Genomic DNA, 17,518 nt, shown 5'->3' on the forward strand with positions numbered 1-17,518 from the left:
ATGTCATATTACCTTTTTTTTATTGCAGAGTTGTATTCCGTGGACATATATAACCCGTAATTTCTTTAGCCAGTCATTCTTTCTTTATTTTTGCCTCAGAGTTATTGCTTGGGCTCAGTGATGGCACTTCTAGCGTTTGCCAGTGATGGCACTAATAATTCATAGCTCCTGTGGCCATTTTTTCCTATTGTTTTATAGGATAGGACAGAGAGAAATTGAGAGAGGAAGGGAAAACAGAGAGGGGGAAAGAAACACAGACACCTGCAGATCGGCTTCACTGCTTGTGAAGCAACCCCTTCCCCCCTAACCCCCATAGGTAGAGAGCTGGGGGATCAAACCGGTATCCTTGCCTAGGTCCTTGCACTTTGACGATATGTGCTTAACCAGTGAGCTACTGCCCTACCCCCAGTCAGTTACTTGTTAATGGGCATTTGACTGGCTTCCACTCTTAGGCTATTGTGAATAATGCAGCTATGAACATAGGGGTGAATATATCTTCTGTAATTAGTGTCCACTAATAAATGTTCTCTAGATAAATTCCTAAAAGTGGTTTTGCTGGATCATAAGGTAATTCCATTTTTACTTGTTTAAGGGCTCTCCATACAATCTTTCAACAGGACTGCACTAGTTTGCATTCCTTCCAGCAATGTAGCAGAGTTCTCTTTTCTCCACAACCTCTCCAACACCTGTCATTTTCTGGTTTGTTGATATAAGCCATTCTCTCAGGTGTGAGATGGAATCTTAGTGTAATATTAATTTGCATTTCTGTAATGATAAGTGAAGTAGAGCATTTCTTTATGTGTCTGTGGGTCACGTGTATTTCTTTAGAAAACTGTATATTTAGTTCTTTGGCTCACATTTTATTGAATTTGTTTTGCTTCTTTTGTAAATCTGTATCAATTCTGTATAGATGTTTGATATCACTCACTTTTCAGATGTGGGATGTGCAAATATATTCTCCCACTTACTGCATTGCCTTGATGTGTAGAAACTTTTTAATTTCACGCAATTTCATTTATTTATTTTTGTTATCATGTCCCATGCCCAAGGGGTTGATTCTCCAAACTGTATGTGTAAGTTCTTATGACAGGTTCTTCCATGTCATTATACTGTGTAGTCCTTGGTATGATGGTCTGACTTTCATGCCTGCACTTTCCAGGTCTTGGAAACAAACATTGTCTTTTCAGAGTCCCTGTCAGATGGATACTAGAGTCCTGCCTTTGAGCCTAAATTCATGCCTACTTGATAATCACTTTTTAAAAAATTATATTGGTTTCTATAAAAAGAGAGAGCTTTGCTTATTTTTATGAAAGAGGGAAAATCAGACCACTGATCAGTTCTGATAGCAATGCCAGATATAAAATTTGAGACCTCAGAGACCTCAGGCTTGGAAGTCCAGTGCTGAGCCATTAAGCTATCTCCTCAGCTTCAGTGTCCACTGCTAAATCTCACTATATTCCATTGTTGCTTGGTGGGAAGCACAGGAACTGGTTGACTCCGAATCCTCCAGCTTTCATCTACTTTTCTGAAGTCAGCATACTATTACTCAAAGGACAGATTCAAGGAAATAGTTCTTCCTTCAAAAGCTTTTCAAATGACTCAGTTCCACCTCTTAAATCCCAGATATGAGCATAACTCAGGTTGTTACTATCCAGTAACTAATAAAAGAGAAAACTTTTGGGATGGGGGAGGAGAAGGGATGATATTCCAACGACATCAGAACCTTCCACCAGTTTTTAAAAATTAAAGTATTTTTATTAATAATTTAATAGTGATTTAAAGGTTATAAGATGATAGTTGCATAATTCCACAATACTCTCACCAGCAAATGTCTGTGTCCTCCCATCCCCAAACCCTCAATAACCACCATAGTTCTCCCAAAATCACAATTATAGTTGACTATGTTTTTTTCTTTTTTCAAGTTCATGTGTTTTAATTCTCTATATTCTACTTATGAGTGAAATCATCCCATAATTTTCCTTTCTTTTTTCTCTTCCCTCTCAGATAAGGAAAACAGCACTTGACTTCTTCAGGTATTCATTGTCACAAAAGTTTTGGGCCCCAGTGGATCTGGGGTTCAGAGTCCTTTGGTCATCTTCTAATAGTTCCCCCTTGTAGGACTATGGACCAAAAAAATCTTTTTTGGGTGTAGAAGGAAGGAGTTCTGGCTTCTCTAATAGCTTCTGTACTGGATATGGACATTGGCAAGTCAAGTCATACCACCCCCAGCATGTTTCTAACTTTCCCTAGTGGGGTAGAACTCTGTAGAGGTGAGGTTTCAGGACACATTGGTGAGGTCATCTGCTCAGAGAGGTCAGGATGGGGTCATAGCAACATCTGGAACTTGGTGGCTGAAAGACAGTAAGATTTAAGGCAGGAAAAACTGTTTAATAAACAGAAACTGATAAGTAGTAATAGAGCCAATGAGAGTAGAGACTCTACAATGGAATAGGATATCTATTTTGGGGTATGTTCCTAGGAACCCAGGACTTTAATAATTTTTGCTTCATCTTTATAGCTAACATGAAGGTGAACTGGAAATATTGCCTGGAAGAATGGTGTCAAAGTGCAGAACAGAACTTGAAAGCTATATTGGGGCAGAAAGTGGCTCCCAAACTTGAAAAGATATATAAATACAATTAACTGTTTGCTACATCAACCTGTCCCAGGGCCCACATATATTCATATTTAGAACAGGAGCCTGTATGACCTTCAGGTACCTGTCTGTCTGATCTCACAGTCCATGGTCACAGCTGAGGACATTCTAGGCTGATAGATTGTGATGACCCAGCTTCCCTTTGGAGAGTGGGGCAGTCCTTACCAAAGCTATGAAGTGGAGATAAAGTCCTGAAAAGGCCCCAAAAAGGGCTAATGAGGACATTCCTGATGACTTCCCACTACTTTATTGAGGTGTAATTTATAAGCAGAATTATTTAAATTTAAATATAATTTGTTAGCTTACTGTACTTATACACTGTGAAATAATTACCACAATCAAATTAATCAACACATCTATAATCTCACTTAATTATATTTTTTCAGTGGTAGTAACCCTTAAAGTGTACTCTTTTAGCAAATATATTATCAGGTATTATCATCCTTAGTTAATAGGACATTAGCACCTCAGAATTTATTCATCTTATGACTGAAATTTTGTACCCTTTGACCGATATCTCCCCATGTTCTACTGCTAGCTCCTGGTAACTCTATTCTACTCTGTTTCTATAAATGCAACATGTAATCCTTTTAGATTTCACACCTAAGTGGAATACCATCCAGTATTTCTCTTTCTGTCTGATTTAGCATGGATGTTTAGTCACTCTGTGTGAGTGAGACTGAAGATCAGGAAGCAAATATAGATATGCCTGCATGAAAAACTATCACCCAGGAGAGCTAGGCCAATTTGCAAAGATGACCTTGCAGCTTCTGAGGATTAGGGTGCTGCTGTGAAAGTGATCTGAGTGACATCTTGAAACTTCATAGTCAACTGTGAAACATATGCATCTCCTTAAATAGAAACACAAAACCAGATTATCCAAGGAGAACCCTTCATATGTGGGCTATTGGAGCACTCAACCCAGATACTATTCTCCCTGAAATTTCTCACTTATGTTCTAGACTAAGTAATTGTATGAAGTTCCCAATATGCTTCCAGGTGAATGAACACATCCTCGCCAGTAGGGCAACTCAAGCCAACTCCCTGGGGATAGAAGTTCCTGTGCTCAGTCCTCTCCTTTGTATCCCTTTACCTGTATCCTCTATTATAGACCTAATAAATTAGTGAATGAAGTTAAGTTTTACTTTTTTTAAGTTCTAGCTTTAAAAAGCTAGCGGGGCCTGGTGGTGGCACACCTGGTTGAGCGCACGTGTTACAATGCGCAAGGACCCAGGTTTGGGTCCCCGATCCCCACCTGCAGGGAGAAAGCTTCACAAGTGGTAAAGCAGTGCTGCAGGTGCCTCTCTGTCTCTTTCCCTCTCTATCACCCCCTTCCCTCTCAATTTCTGGCTGTGTCTACCCAATAAATAAATAAAGATTTAAAAATTCAAAAAAAAAAAGAAGCTAGCTAAAAAATGTCTACCTACTCTAGCAAAAACAAACTAACAAAAACATTGGGAATGAGAGACAGAGACTCAAGTGTTCACAATTTCACCACTTCTGGATTCTCTTTTCTCACACATTCTTTGTATTTCAGAGAGAGAGAGGTATAGAAACAGAGAGTGACACCACAAAACTGGGATTTCCTCTGTTACTGTTACTCTCACCTATGGCACTAGGGCTTAAACCTCAGTTTTTCTATGGCAAGGCACTCACCATACCAAGTGAGTTGCCTTCCAATCCCTGCTCTAGCAAATTAATGGAACCCAAGGAGGGAATTATTGGAATCTGATTCATAGCCAGTTGGTGATAATTTGGCTTTGTGACTGAAATCTGGAATATGTGTGCTGGGGCAGCAGTCTGGTGGAAGGAACAGATCCTTGTGGGGTCTGGTGAGACTTCCAGACAGATAATATCAGAATTGAGTTGAATTTTGGGACAACCAACAGGTGGTGCATACAATTGTTTGGTGTGGGGATGGACCATCGCGTATTCTGATGACCAGGACTGTGTGCACTCTAACACTTGTGAGTGTGGTAATGATGCAAGAGTAAAGGGATATGGGGATGGGGAGAAAGCATAATGATTATGAATTAGACTTTCATGCCTGAGCCTCTGAGGTCTCAGGTTCCATCCCCCACCAGAGTTGTGCTGTTCTCTGGTCTCTTTCTCTTTATTTTTAATTTTTTTGTTATAGTTTACTTATTAATTGGATAGAAATAGAAATTAAGAGGGAGAGATGGAAGAGGTAAAGAAGGAGAGAGACAACTGTAGCATAGCTTCATTGCTCATGAAACTTCTCCACCTACAGGTGAGGACTGGGGGTTTGAACCTGGATCCTTGAACATTGTAACAGTTGTACTCTACTGGGTGCACCACCTTCCAGTTTCTGGTCTCTTGATTTCTTTCTCTGTATGCTTATCTCATTAAATAAAATAAAAAAAATATTAAAAAAAAAGATTAAGGAGGCTCATAGGAAAGAGACAGACTAGGGGATAATTTTTTCTGTACATAGGAGTTAGAAAGCTGAGTTTTTTCAGTAGTGTGCCAATAAATTTTTTCCCCTGGGAATAGAATCTGTGAGTTTCATGATTTTCAATGATGCTTTTGAATCTTCAAATGTTGGGCATAATCTTCGCTCCAGTAATTGAGCTCCCACACAAAAGCCAAGAGACAGAAAGAGATATTCATCCTCTTCATCAGCTCTCTTCATTGACTGAATGATTGCAAGAACAATCAAGATATCTTTTTCATGAAGGACCAAAACTGACCCACAACCAGTTCAACACAACTCAAATACAAATAGTACTCCACCATTTGGAATCAAATTTAGTACAGAATTAAGATTCTATTCATACCCAAATCCTCACTATATGCTGTAAAAGAGAAAAAGTATACAGCTACGATTTTTTAATTTTCATTTTAAAACTACATAAAATTTAAACAATTTTGTTTAAAGTGTTCACATATTTTTGAACTTTGAGTTGGGATTTTAGAAAGTTTAGCAAATTTTGTTTTTATAGACACTCCATGGGGAGAACTTTAATCTGTTTTATGTTCTCAGAAGTTTACAACAATTAATACTGTGAAAACAGTGCCTCATCTAGTCTTAGGGATAGCTTTGAATATAAAATGATATATTAGTTTAATTTCCCCAGTGAATGGCTTTATCATCTCTACCAGCAAATATGGCTCATAAGTAATTGGCAAAATAACACAGATACTTTTCCAAAGAATTAGTGGCAACAACCACTGATCCTGACTTGACTGATCAAATGTTGATAGTGATTGCTGGAATCCTGAAAACTAAACTAATAGCTTTGCAACCTCTTAGAAATATGCTATTCTGAGAGAGACAAGCCACAATTAGAGTTTTGTGTTGGGCACAAAGTAATCGTGTAAATTTATGTTAATTACCTGGTCTGTTTTGGGGCTTATCTCAGGTCTTGTCGATAAGTGAGACTCTGAGATTCAGTGACTATTTTATGTCTATAAATACTGTTGAGTTTGAATGATTCTGAAAAAGTTTTAGAGGGAACACGTGCCTTAAAATTGGTGAAAAGGGCAAGAGCAGGGGAACAGGATTGGGGATGTACTGATACAGATTCCAGGCAATGGCTAAGTTAAAAATATTGGTACAATGATGATTTCAATACACTATCTGGATAAATTGTCCCCAATTTATCAAGTGACTGCCCATATACATTTGACTCTAGCTTGCCAGCCAAACTTGAACTGATTTCAAGGAGCAAGAAATATTAACTAGTGTTACATGTCACACTGCTCACATTCCATCAACTCTTTACCCCCAGAACATTCTCATAGTGATCTGAAACAACAGTTAACACATTGAACAGTTGTGGAATACAGAGGCTTATGTTGAATTGGTATCCCCATAGACTAGTTGTCTGATGTGATTTTGGGATTAGGGAGGGGGAGACTTGAGCTGCTTGTATGTAGATTTTATAGATATGTATTTTTTTATATTTATTTATTTATTTCCCCTTTTGTTGCCCTTTTTATTGTTGTAATTATTGCTGTTGTTGTCATCATTGTTGGATAGGACAGAAAGAAAGGGAGAGAGGAGGGGAAGAGAGAGAGGGGGAGAGAAAGATAGGCACCTGCAGACCTGCTTTACCGCCTGTAGGTGGGGAGCGGGGGGACTGAATAGGGATCCTTATGCCAGTCCTTGTGCTTAGCACCATATGCACTTAACCCACTGCACTAGGGCCTGACTCACGTAGTTTTTTTTTCCTTTCAAAAAAACAGTTAATATGCTAACACTGGGTCTAAAAACAAAAGGACAGCCCCAGCTCTTCAACTGCAGGGATGTCATTTTGCAAGCTCTGAAGCAGGTCTATAGGTGTCTATCATTCTTTCCTCCTGTCTTCTCCTCCTCTCTCGATTTCTTTCTGTCCTATTCAACAACAACAGTTATAACAACAATAACAATAACAGCTATAACAAGGAAAACAACAAGGACAATAAAATGGGAAAAATGGCCTCCAGGAGCAATGGATTTGTAGTGCAGGCACCGAGCCTCAGCAATAACCCTGGAGGCAAAAAAACAAAAAGGGACGGCATCAGTAGTGACTCACATACATATACCCCTGTTCCTGCTGGCCTTGCACTCTTGAAATAATGCAAATTAATTAAAACTTTCTTCCTTTCTTCTTTCCTTTCCTTCTCCTCCTCTCCCCCCCCACCCCTTTCAATTGCAAAAACTGGTGTGACCATAGTTCAGTTTTCTGTGGTACCTTTAATATCTCCTGATAGAATTCAGATTTACTCAATGTTTGCCCTCAGGAATAAGGTATAAGGTCTTAAGTGAGGGTAATGATTCTAAATATCTCTATAAAAGGACCTGAAGTAATGGATATGCTTGCAGACCTACTTAACAGTTAAGAAACCTCTACCTAGCCTTGCCAATTATATGCACACTTCCCCACCTCTCACTTGATAATTTATTGTATGTAAAACCTGAAACAACCTTGACCTAGTAGAGATTTGGCAAAGCCTATGTGTCTCCATCTGCAGTGTCTACCAGCAAATTTAGGATTGAGTTCCAGAAATATCTCTGATAGATGAAACTTACCATGACCCCATTAAAACTGAGATCCAACAGAAGGTATCATTTATGGGTATTTTCCCAGTGGGGTTAAGGAGAGCCAAAAACAAAGTAATGAGAAGACATCCAGGTGAAAATATAGCTCAATCATTTTATCCTTCATGTATTAGATTTTTTTTTTTTAGACCTACCTAGTAGCATAAAAATTCATGGCTACAAAGGCAGTACTTCAAAATGTTTCTGAGAAAAAAGAAGTTCCAGCAAATATTATCATCAAACACAATTATTACACTAAACTTGACATGGATGCAAATCAGATGCAGATAGCCTGTCCTAAATGAGCTTATAAGGAAAGGAAGTTCATAAATAATTAGGACATGTAATGATATGGGTAAAGAAGAGGGAAGAGCAGGAGCCATTCATGACAGAGTAGGGGGAAAGGTCAGAATTTCCACAGGAAACCATAAACTCTGGTTGGTTAGAAGCTAGGCTGAAAGGACTGATCTGGGGGCCAGGCAGTGGTACATCCGAATAAGCACACATTTCACCATGCATAAGGAACCAGGTTTCAGCCTCTGCTTGCCACCTGCAGGGAGGATGCTTCATGAAAGGTGAGGCAGGCCTGCGGGTGTCTATCTTTCTCTTTTCCTCCCTATCTCCTCTCCTCCTCTTAATTTCTCTCTGTCCTGTCAGATAAAAATAGAAAGAAAAAAAAAAGGAAAAGAATTTTTTTTCTTTTTTATTTAAGAAAGGATTAATTAACAAAACCATAGGGTAGGAGGGGTACAGCTCCACACCCAATTCCCACCACCCAATCTCCATATCCCATCCCCTCCCCTGATAGCTTTCCCATTCTCTATCCCTCTGGGAGCATGGACCCAGGGTCATTGTGGGTGGCAGAAGGTAGAAGGTCTGGCTTCTGTAATTGCTTCCCCGCTGAACATGGGCCTTGACTGGTCGGTCCATACTCACAGTCTGCCTCTCTCTTTCCCTAGTAGGGTGGGTCTCTGGGGAAGCGGAGCTCCAGGACACATTGGTGGGGTCTTCAGTCCAGGGAAGCCTGGCCGGCATCCTGGTGACATCTGGAACCTGGTGACTGAAAAGAGAGTTAACATATGAAGCCAAACAAATTGTTGAGCAATCATGGACCCAAAGCTTGGAATAGTGGAGAGGAAGTGTTAGGGGGTACTCACTGCAAACTCTACTGTATTTCTGCTTTCAGGTATATATTTTGCAGTAGTTTACGGAAACTTGTGAACATATGCTCTCTCTCACAGAAACTGGTGTATATCTAGGTTTTGGGACTTTGTTAGAAAGTGAACCACCTGAGATGGAATTAGAGTATACTATGAAAGGAAAGGTCTCACCCGAGTAATGAAGTTGAAGGGTTATCATTCCACACCTGAAGTCTCTGGACACAGTCTGAAGTGAAGCATGTTGAGGTGGCAATCGTTGCGTTCTTTCTAAATCGTTCTTTCTAAAAATAGAAAGAAAAGAAAGGAAAGGAAATTTTTTAAAAAGGATAGATTGAAGTTAAAACCCATTTAGGGTGTTTGGTTAAAGCTGGTGGGACAACAACCTCCTTAGTTATCATGCTGGCCTCTTGATCCATGTAGGGCTTTCAGACGATCTTGTTTGGAGGTCCTAGAAGGGGAACACAGCTACTTGTATATCCTCAACCGAAGACTGACCCATCTGTTCAGGGAAGGTCTTCACAGCTTTGGGAGAAATGCACATGAACAATGAGGGAGTAAGGGGACACCAGCTAAGCTAGACAGGTCATCTGACTCAGCCCTGGCCATTGGTATCTGAATTGCATCTATATCAAGGTTAGTATAATATTTGTGTTTGGTAATATTTACTGGGAAGAATTTTTCTCAGAAACATATTGAAATATTACCATTCTAGTCATGAATTTCTAGGTCACTAGCTGGATCTAGAAAATGTCAAGGGTGAGAAAAATAGCATAATGGTTTTGCTAAGAGACTTTCATGTCTGAGGCTCCAAAGTCCAAGGTTCAGTCCCTGACATCACCATAAGCCAGAACTGAGTAGTGCTCTGGGAGGAAAAAAAAAATGTTTTTTCAATACAGGAGGGATAAAAATGATCCTGGGTCCATACTCCCAGAGGGATACAAAATAGGGAAGCTATCAAGGGAGGGGATTGGATGTGGAGCTCTGGGGGTAGACAATGTATGGAAATGTACCCCTCTTATTCTATGGTCTTGTCAATGTTTCCATTTTATAAATAATAATAAAAAAAGATTGAGCTTCCCCCACACACACACACACTTGGATGTCTTCTAATTACTTTGTTTTTGGCTCTCCTCAACCCCAATATGCTGACAGTTGTCTCAACCAGATGGCCCTGGTATCCTTATATAGAGCTTTGTGATGGTTGGAGCACCCCTAGTGGTCAGGAGGTTACCAGGTGGCCAAGTTCCCTCTAGATTGTCTTTTGAATCTTCTGAGATTTTTTTTTTTTATGGGAAATGTATTTCATATGAAATAGCTGCACATGGCACTGTAGGAAATCCCACGAAGGACCTTTTTTAAAGCATCTTGAAGTGTAGAAACAATCCTAAGTATTTAAGGAAGATGTAAGGATGGAGAAAGTGCTAAAAAGCACTTCTGATAAAACTTTGAACTGGAGTAGATTAATTTTGGATTTGATAAAGATGATTATAAAGGATATATACTGTTTGGGATCACTCCATATATATTTTCTTTTTAATGATCTCACTCATAGATAGAAGTTGAAAAAACAAGATCTGAAGGGAAAACACTAAGCAGAACTTGGACTGGAGTTGGTGTATTGCACCAAAGTCAAAGACTCTGGGGTGGGGGGGAGGGTTCAGGTCCTGGAACATGATGACAGAGGTGGGCCTAGTGGGGGCTGTTTATTATGTGGAAATATTATACATGTACAAACTATTGTGTTTTACTGTCAAGTGCAAACCATTAATCCCCCAATAAAGAAATAATAAAAAATGAAATTAATAACATTGGGAGAATATTTTTTAATATTTCATTTATTTATTAATGAGAAAGATAGGAGGAGAGAGAGAAAGAACAAAACATCACTCTAGTACATGTGCTGCCAGGGATTGAACTCGGGACTTCATGCTGGAGACTCCAATGCCTTATCTATCGCACCATCTCCCAGACCACTCCATATCTATTTTCTAGTTGACATCAAACAACTGTCATAACCTGCCTACTTGACCATAATGGTTACTTGTTTAGGAAAGTGTTAGTGATTCTTCATTGGGCTAATGTGGCTCAAGAATATTTATCTATAAAAATGAAAATACCTTATCCTGAAGCAATATTGCTCTTAGGTATGTATCCAAAAATATGAAAACACTATTTTTTAAAATATTTTTTATTGGGGGATTAATGTTTTACAGTTGACAGTAAAATACGATAGTTTGAACATGTATAATGTTTCCATATAACAATTTAACCCTCACTAAGTCCTCTGCCATCATGTTCTAGGACCTAAAACCTCCCTCAAACTCCAGTCTTTTACTTTGGTGCAATACACCAACTCCAGTCCAAGTTGTGCTTAGTGCATGAAACATTAATTTTAAGGGATATATGTTTCCATATATTCACAGCTGTATTGCTCACAAGAGCAATGTGGAAACAACCTACATGCATATTGACAGATGACAGGATAAAGAAGTTTTGGGAGACTGGGGAGGCAGCATAATATTTATGCAAAATAATTTTCTGCCTGAGGCTCTGAGGTTCCAGGTTCACTTTCCAGCACCACCATAAGCCAGAGCTGATCAGTGCTCTATCTGTACCTCTCTCATTAAACAAAAAATAAAATATTAAAAAAAATAAGTTATGGGATATATATTCAGTGGACTATTACTTGGCAATCAAAGAGGTGAGACTATTATTTGGAGAAAAAAAGATGGAACAGAAAGTGATCATACTAAGTAAACTAACGAGGTGAAGGACAACTGGATGATTTTGCTGATATGTAGACTGCAGATGACTGAAACAGACTTGAAACTGGTAAACTACTGGCCTGGCAAAATAGCACAATGGTTATGCAAAAAAAAAAAAATCTTCATGCCTGAGACACCAAAGGGCCCAGTTTCCATCCCTAGCACCACCATAAACAGGAACTGAGCAATGCTATGGAAAGAGAGAAAGAGGAGAAGGGGGAGGGGGAGGAAGAACTTGACACCTCTGCTTTCAAATGAGGTCACAGGGCAACTGGAACTGGAACAATAGCTAAGCTAGTAAAGCAAAGAGCTTAATATTCCTCAGGCTCCTGATCTGACCCCCTGCATTGCATGTACTAATGTGGTGCTCTGGCTTTCTCTCTCTCTCTCTCTCTCTGTCTTTCTTTCTTTATCTCTCTCTCTGTCTTTCCCTCTCTCCCTCTTCTATATTTCATATGAACTGAAAATGAATCATTAAAAGAGTATAAAAATAAAATAAGCTCATACTGCTTAAACTGTTTTTTCATTTACTATATCAAGTATGTCTTTACAAACCAAATACCCTTTTATAACATCTTTTCAATAATTTTACATTTTTACATTATGCATAAAAGTGCCAGAATTTATTTGCCTAATGTATTTTGTGTTACATTTTAATTATTTGCTGTATTTATAAAAGACACTTCAATGAACATCGTTGGAACTAAGCCTATTTGGTAATTTCCTTAGGATAAACTTCTGGACAAATAAAGGGTAAGAAACAAGGCATTTTAAAACTATTAAAGCTTTTGGTATTCATTGCCTCACTGAACACAAAAATGGGAATAATATTATTTCTATAAATGATAGGAGCATTGAAATGGGTCAGTATTCCAGCTAACACTGTGGGTTATGCAAATATATTTTTGAAATGCTTGCTCTGTTAAATGTCCTTTTTAAGTATGAGCCCTGAATATTATTTACTGCAACTGTAAATGAAACTACTCTGCATCATACAGTATAAATGAGTATTACTGGCATAAAGGAGAATTAGAAATTTCTTTTCCAGGGGTTGGGCGCTAGTGCAGTGGGTTAAGCGCACGTGGCACAAAGCCCAAGGACCAGCGGAAGAATCCAGGCTCCAGCCCCAGGCTGCCCACCTGCAGGGGAGTCACTTCACAGGTGGTGAAGCAGGTCTGCAGGTGTCTGTCTTTCTCTCCCTCTCTCTGTCTTCTCCTCTCTCCATTTCTCTCCTATTTGGTGCCTGCACCACAAATCCACTGCTCCTGGAGGCCAATTTTTCCCTTTTGTTACTCTTTTTTTTTTTTTTACCATTGTTGTGGTTATTTTTATCGTTGTTTTTGAGAACAAACCTTCATGTAGCTGCTCTCCCAGGAGTCAAGATGGTACTCAAGGAGGCCTCACCACTGGAGGCCCTTTGTTTTTCCTTTTCCTGAGTACTCTCTCTCTTGCTCTCCACCTCTTCCCACTTTCATTTACCATTTTGACCTGTAAAGTCTCCATTTTCTGCCATCCAGGGATGTCAATATTTATCTCTGGAGGGACTGATGGTAGGAGGTTCAGAAGACATTTTAAAGTCATTAACTGATCAGTGTTCCCTGAACCCAGTTTAATACACAGAGGAGATAATATTTATCTTCCTCAAATCTAGAAGCAGTGAGTCACTGTGTCCTCTCTAGACATTTTCCTTAGAGATACCCTCTTGCAGATCAGTGAGCTTCTGAGGAGGTAACCAGGATGCAGGGATGTCTTCCCAGCTTGCAGGAGTCACAGGGATCACTTATTGTTTTTATCAGAGATGCTCACTGAGAACCAAAGTATATTCTTTGAATTTTCCACAATGTTTTTATTTAAAAGTCATTTATTTTAAATTTTCCACATTATTTAAAATATCTATTAATTTACAATTGGTTTATAATACTGTGTACATTTCAGAAGCACACTTTACATCTCTGTCTATGTATAAGCCTCCCTGCACTCACTAGCAAAGGTCCAGTGCCCTTCCCATCACCTGACCAGCTGTCCCTATCCTTTCCTTGCCCACCCTTCCCTTATTCCCTCTAATATTAGTCTTGTTTTTTGCAGAGTCGTAGAGTTATTTTTGTTGTTCCACATAATCTTGGCCTTAAAAAAAGATAATAATTTCAGGCAGTTTGTAATTTCCAAAAGTATTAGGGAAGATGTATTTCCAGATATATTTGGGGTGTTGACAGGATAAATCTAACCACTGCCTTTCTTCCCAGGACTGCTGTGAAATAAAACTGATCTGATGGGTGCTGATTAGTCTTTCCGTCACCTCAGGCTTCCTCCATGACACTTTCTTCTTAAGCGGCAGTAGTTTTGTGCTGTCCACATACACCCATGTTGCTTGCTGTGGTCGTCTGTCCTTCCTAACCCCACTGGCTTCCATCTCATCTTGGGAGAGTGTCAGTGAGTAGATGTAAGTTCTAGGGGCAGAGCTGAACAGGAGCCCTGTGTGAGGATGAGAGATAAATCTGCCAGGGTACAGTATAGGCTTGTTTTGTCGAGAAAATATTCTGTGGGTAACAGCCCCTGACACAGATGCCATTTGCATATCAAAGTGGAAGATTAAGACATAAAGGCAACTGAGTCAACCAACCTATCCTATCTCAACAACTTTTTGCTGTAAGAGCACAAACATTAGCATCTTGACTGTAGTTTCCAGCTGAATTTTCCCAACTTGGACACTTTTCAGTCTTGTAGATTTTTAGAGTACTAAATATTAACAGTTTGTTTCAGTGACAGGTATAGTAAAGTTACATAAAGTTCTAAAAAAAATCCTCAGAAAATTGCACAAACCATAACACATTATTAATAAAATGGAATGAAATGTAATCTTTTGGAGACAGTGCAGCAATAGCGCATAGGACTCACACAACTGAGACCCCAGTGTTGCTTCACAACTGGCATCACAAAATTACTGATTATAAATGATCACTTGTTATGAGCTGCTGTGTAATCCCACAGTATACCATTTGGCCCAGGGTATGTACTTCAACAAGTGCTTCTGAAGAAGTTAACTTTTTTGAGAGCCATTGTTTAAACATATACTGAGAACAAGAGATACACGTAGTTGCAACTAATCTGGAACTGTATGCTTGACTCTGACCAACTAAATGCTGTACTTAAGTGTTTAAGCAAATTCATTTTTGGAGAGGAATAGAGGAATGTGTGTAAAGGAGACAAGAGGCCTTATAATTGAGTTTGAATTTTTTTTCTTCAAAATTTGGTCTAGTTTGATAAACTATTAAAAAATATACAAATATGGCTCCATTCCTATGTAGAATATAGAGAACTGAAACACATGTATTTGCAAAAAGAAAAAGAAAAAAAAGTGGCCAAATTGATTCTAAGACTTTGTGAGGTGGTGATGGATGTGGTGTGGAACTATAAATTGTAATCTTACAATCTCACAACAAACTATTAATAACAACTTAAAAATCAGAAAAAAAAAAGACTTTGTGAGAACTATGGTAGTTGGTGTGGGGAATGTTAGCAGAGCTTGCAGTAGGCCTGTTGTGGAACTATTGTAAAGGTATAAACTATTATTAAACCATGAATAAAAAACATGAATAAAAACATTCAAACAAGTCATAGATCAAATTACGGCTTGATTCATCATCTTGAAAAAAGATGGCAACTGATGCAACTGCTCAAATATGTCTTCTTGAGTTAAAGAATTAGCTGATCTGTTCATACTTATTAAGCATCCATAGTGTACAATGAACTCTTCTGGTGGCCAAGAACATGACTCAGCAGGTAGAACATATGACTTGCATATGTGAGGCCCATGGTTTGATCTCTGACTGTCTCACATAAAAACCAATAAGTAAGTAAGTAAGTACATTAATTAATTAATATTTTAAAGGAGAACTATTCTGAATGTTGGTGATACAGAATGCCAAATAAGATGGGCAGGGACTGTGGTCTCATGGACTTTGTATCTAAGAGAATGAGAATAAAAATAAATGCCAAATAAGTACAATAGTTACTGGAGCTATGACATGCTCCAAAGCTATGATATGCTATTTAGTAGAGGGTGATGGGTAGGAAGAAGTTACTTTTTTGCATAGGGTGGTCAGGGAGAGCTTTTTGAGCATGCAAGAAAAGTTAGTGGTGAAAAGGGCCCAGCTGCGGAATTAATTAGCTGGGTGAGAATATGCAGGCAGAAGGGACAACTGCCCCTTCTGGGAGGTGTCAACAGGCTTGCTGTACCCAGTGTCTGCCTGTCATTGTTCAATCTATGATTATATTCATTGATTTTTTTTTGAAGCACAAATATAGTAACACCTCATTTACTCTGAGAAGATGACATTTTATGTAAATGCGTATTCTGCATATCTTTAAATGCCAAGGCACCTTTTATGTCATGAACATTTAGGAGTATTTGGCAGAAACAGCTCTTGAGTCTTCAGTGGAGTGTTTACAAGATTTAATGTCTCTTAAAGACTCATGTTCACTATTATGGCCACTGATGACTCCTTCAACTGAGTGATAGGTGACTCTATGCCCAATGAAACTGTCTTATAAATCCTTCACATTTTGATGGTCTTTGCAGAGGACAAGTAACTCTGTCAAGTGTTTTATGACATTAACACATATAACTGGCTCCCAGGGTGAGCTGAAAAATCACAAGAGCTCACCCTTCACTATTTCTTGTTGGAAAATTGGTGCTTTTTCAAAAGCTGTATTTATTTTTTTATTGCCTTAACTCTGGTTTTATGGTTATAGTTTCATACCTATATCTATATATGTATATGTGTTTACAGTTCACTGGTACTTACCACCAAATTTCCTGTGCTTCATGCTTCCTCTTCCTTCTGATAATCACCAAAGTTTCCATGGAGCCCAAGAATCTCCAGAAGTGATGTCTGCTTCGACTGCTTCCCTATATGAAGAGTGTGAGCCAGCCACACCTTTGTAATATTTATGAAGCTAACGCCTTTGGTCCTAGTTTATGTAAACTGGGCAATCCAGGGGAGCCATCAGGATGACAAAATAAGATGTATTGTGGGTCACCCTAGCAAAAACTGAAAGAAAAAAATCTGACAAGAGCAAACCAAGATTCCCCCAAGTATGGAAAGTAATGTTGGTAAGACATGTGTCACCATTTCCCCAAGACTGGAGCCATTCCCTCCCAACCCTAAGTCAGGTAGTCTTGGGTAGACTCTAGTGAGGAAGCCCCAGGGCAGTAAGTTACAGTTGCAATGCATTGCAAGGTTTTCTAAGAACTGGTTTCTGGGCTAAAAAGAACATGGCTCCTATGGAAGGTGGTATCATGGAATCTTCTTTTTTTAAAAAAAATTTATTTATTTATTCCCTTTTGTTGTTTTATTGTTGTAGTTATTATTATTGTTGTCATTGTTGGCTAGGACGGAGAGAAATGGAGAGAGGAGGGGGAAGACAGAGAGGGAGGAGAGAAAGATAGACACCTGCAGACCTGCTTCACCGCTTATGAAGCGACTCCCCTACAGGTGGGGAGCTGGGAGCTGGAACCGGGATCCTTACATTGGTCCTTGGCGCTTTGCGCCACATGCACTTATCCCATTGCGCTACTGCCCAACACCCATCATGGAATCTTCTAGAGGTCCTGCTACCTTGCTATGATGTGTAAGAGCTGCTTTGCTGCAGAATTTGTGATTTGAAGCATGAGATGATGGTATTTACATTAAAGCATAGACAATGTTTTTCTTTCCGTTCCCGGGTCTTGGCAAACAGAAGGGCTTTTGTTTGATGGATATCTTTTAAATTTTTTTTAAATTATTTAATAAAGGATAAATTAACAAAACCATAGGGTAGGAGGGGTACAACTCCACACAATTCCCACCACCCAATCTCCATATCCCACCCCCTCCCCTGATAGCTTTCCCAC

The sequence above is a fragment of the Erinaceus europaeus genome, chromosome 1 (assembly GCF_950295315.1).
Source record: "Erinaceus europaeus chromosome 1, mEriEur2.1, whole genome shotgun sequence".
Classification (NCBI taxonomy): Eukaryota; Metazoa; Chordata; class Mammalia; order Eulipotyphla; family Erinaceidae; genus Erinaceus; species Erinaceus europaeus.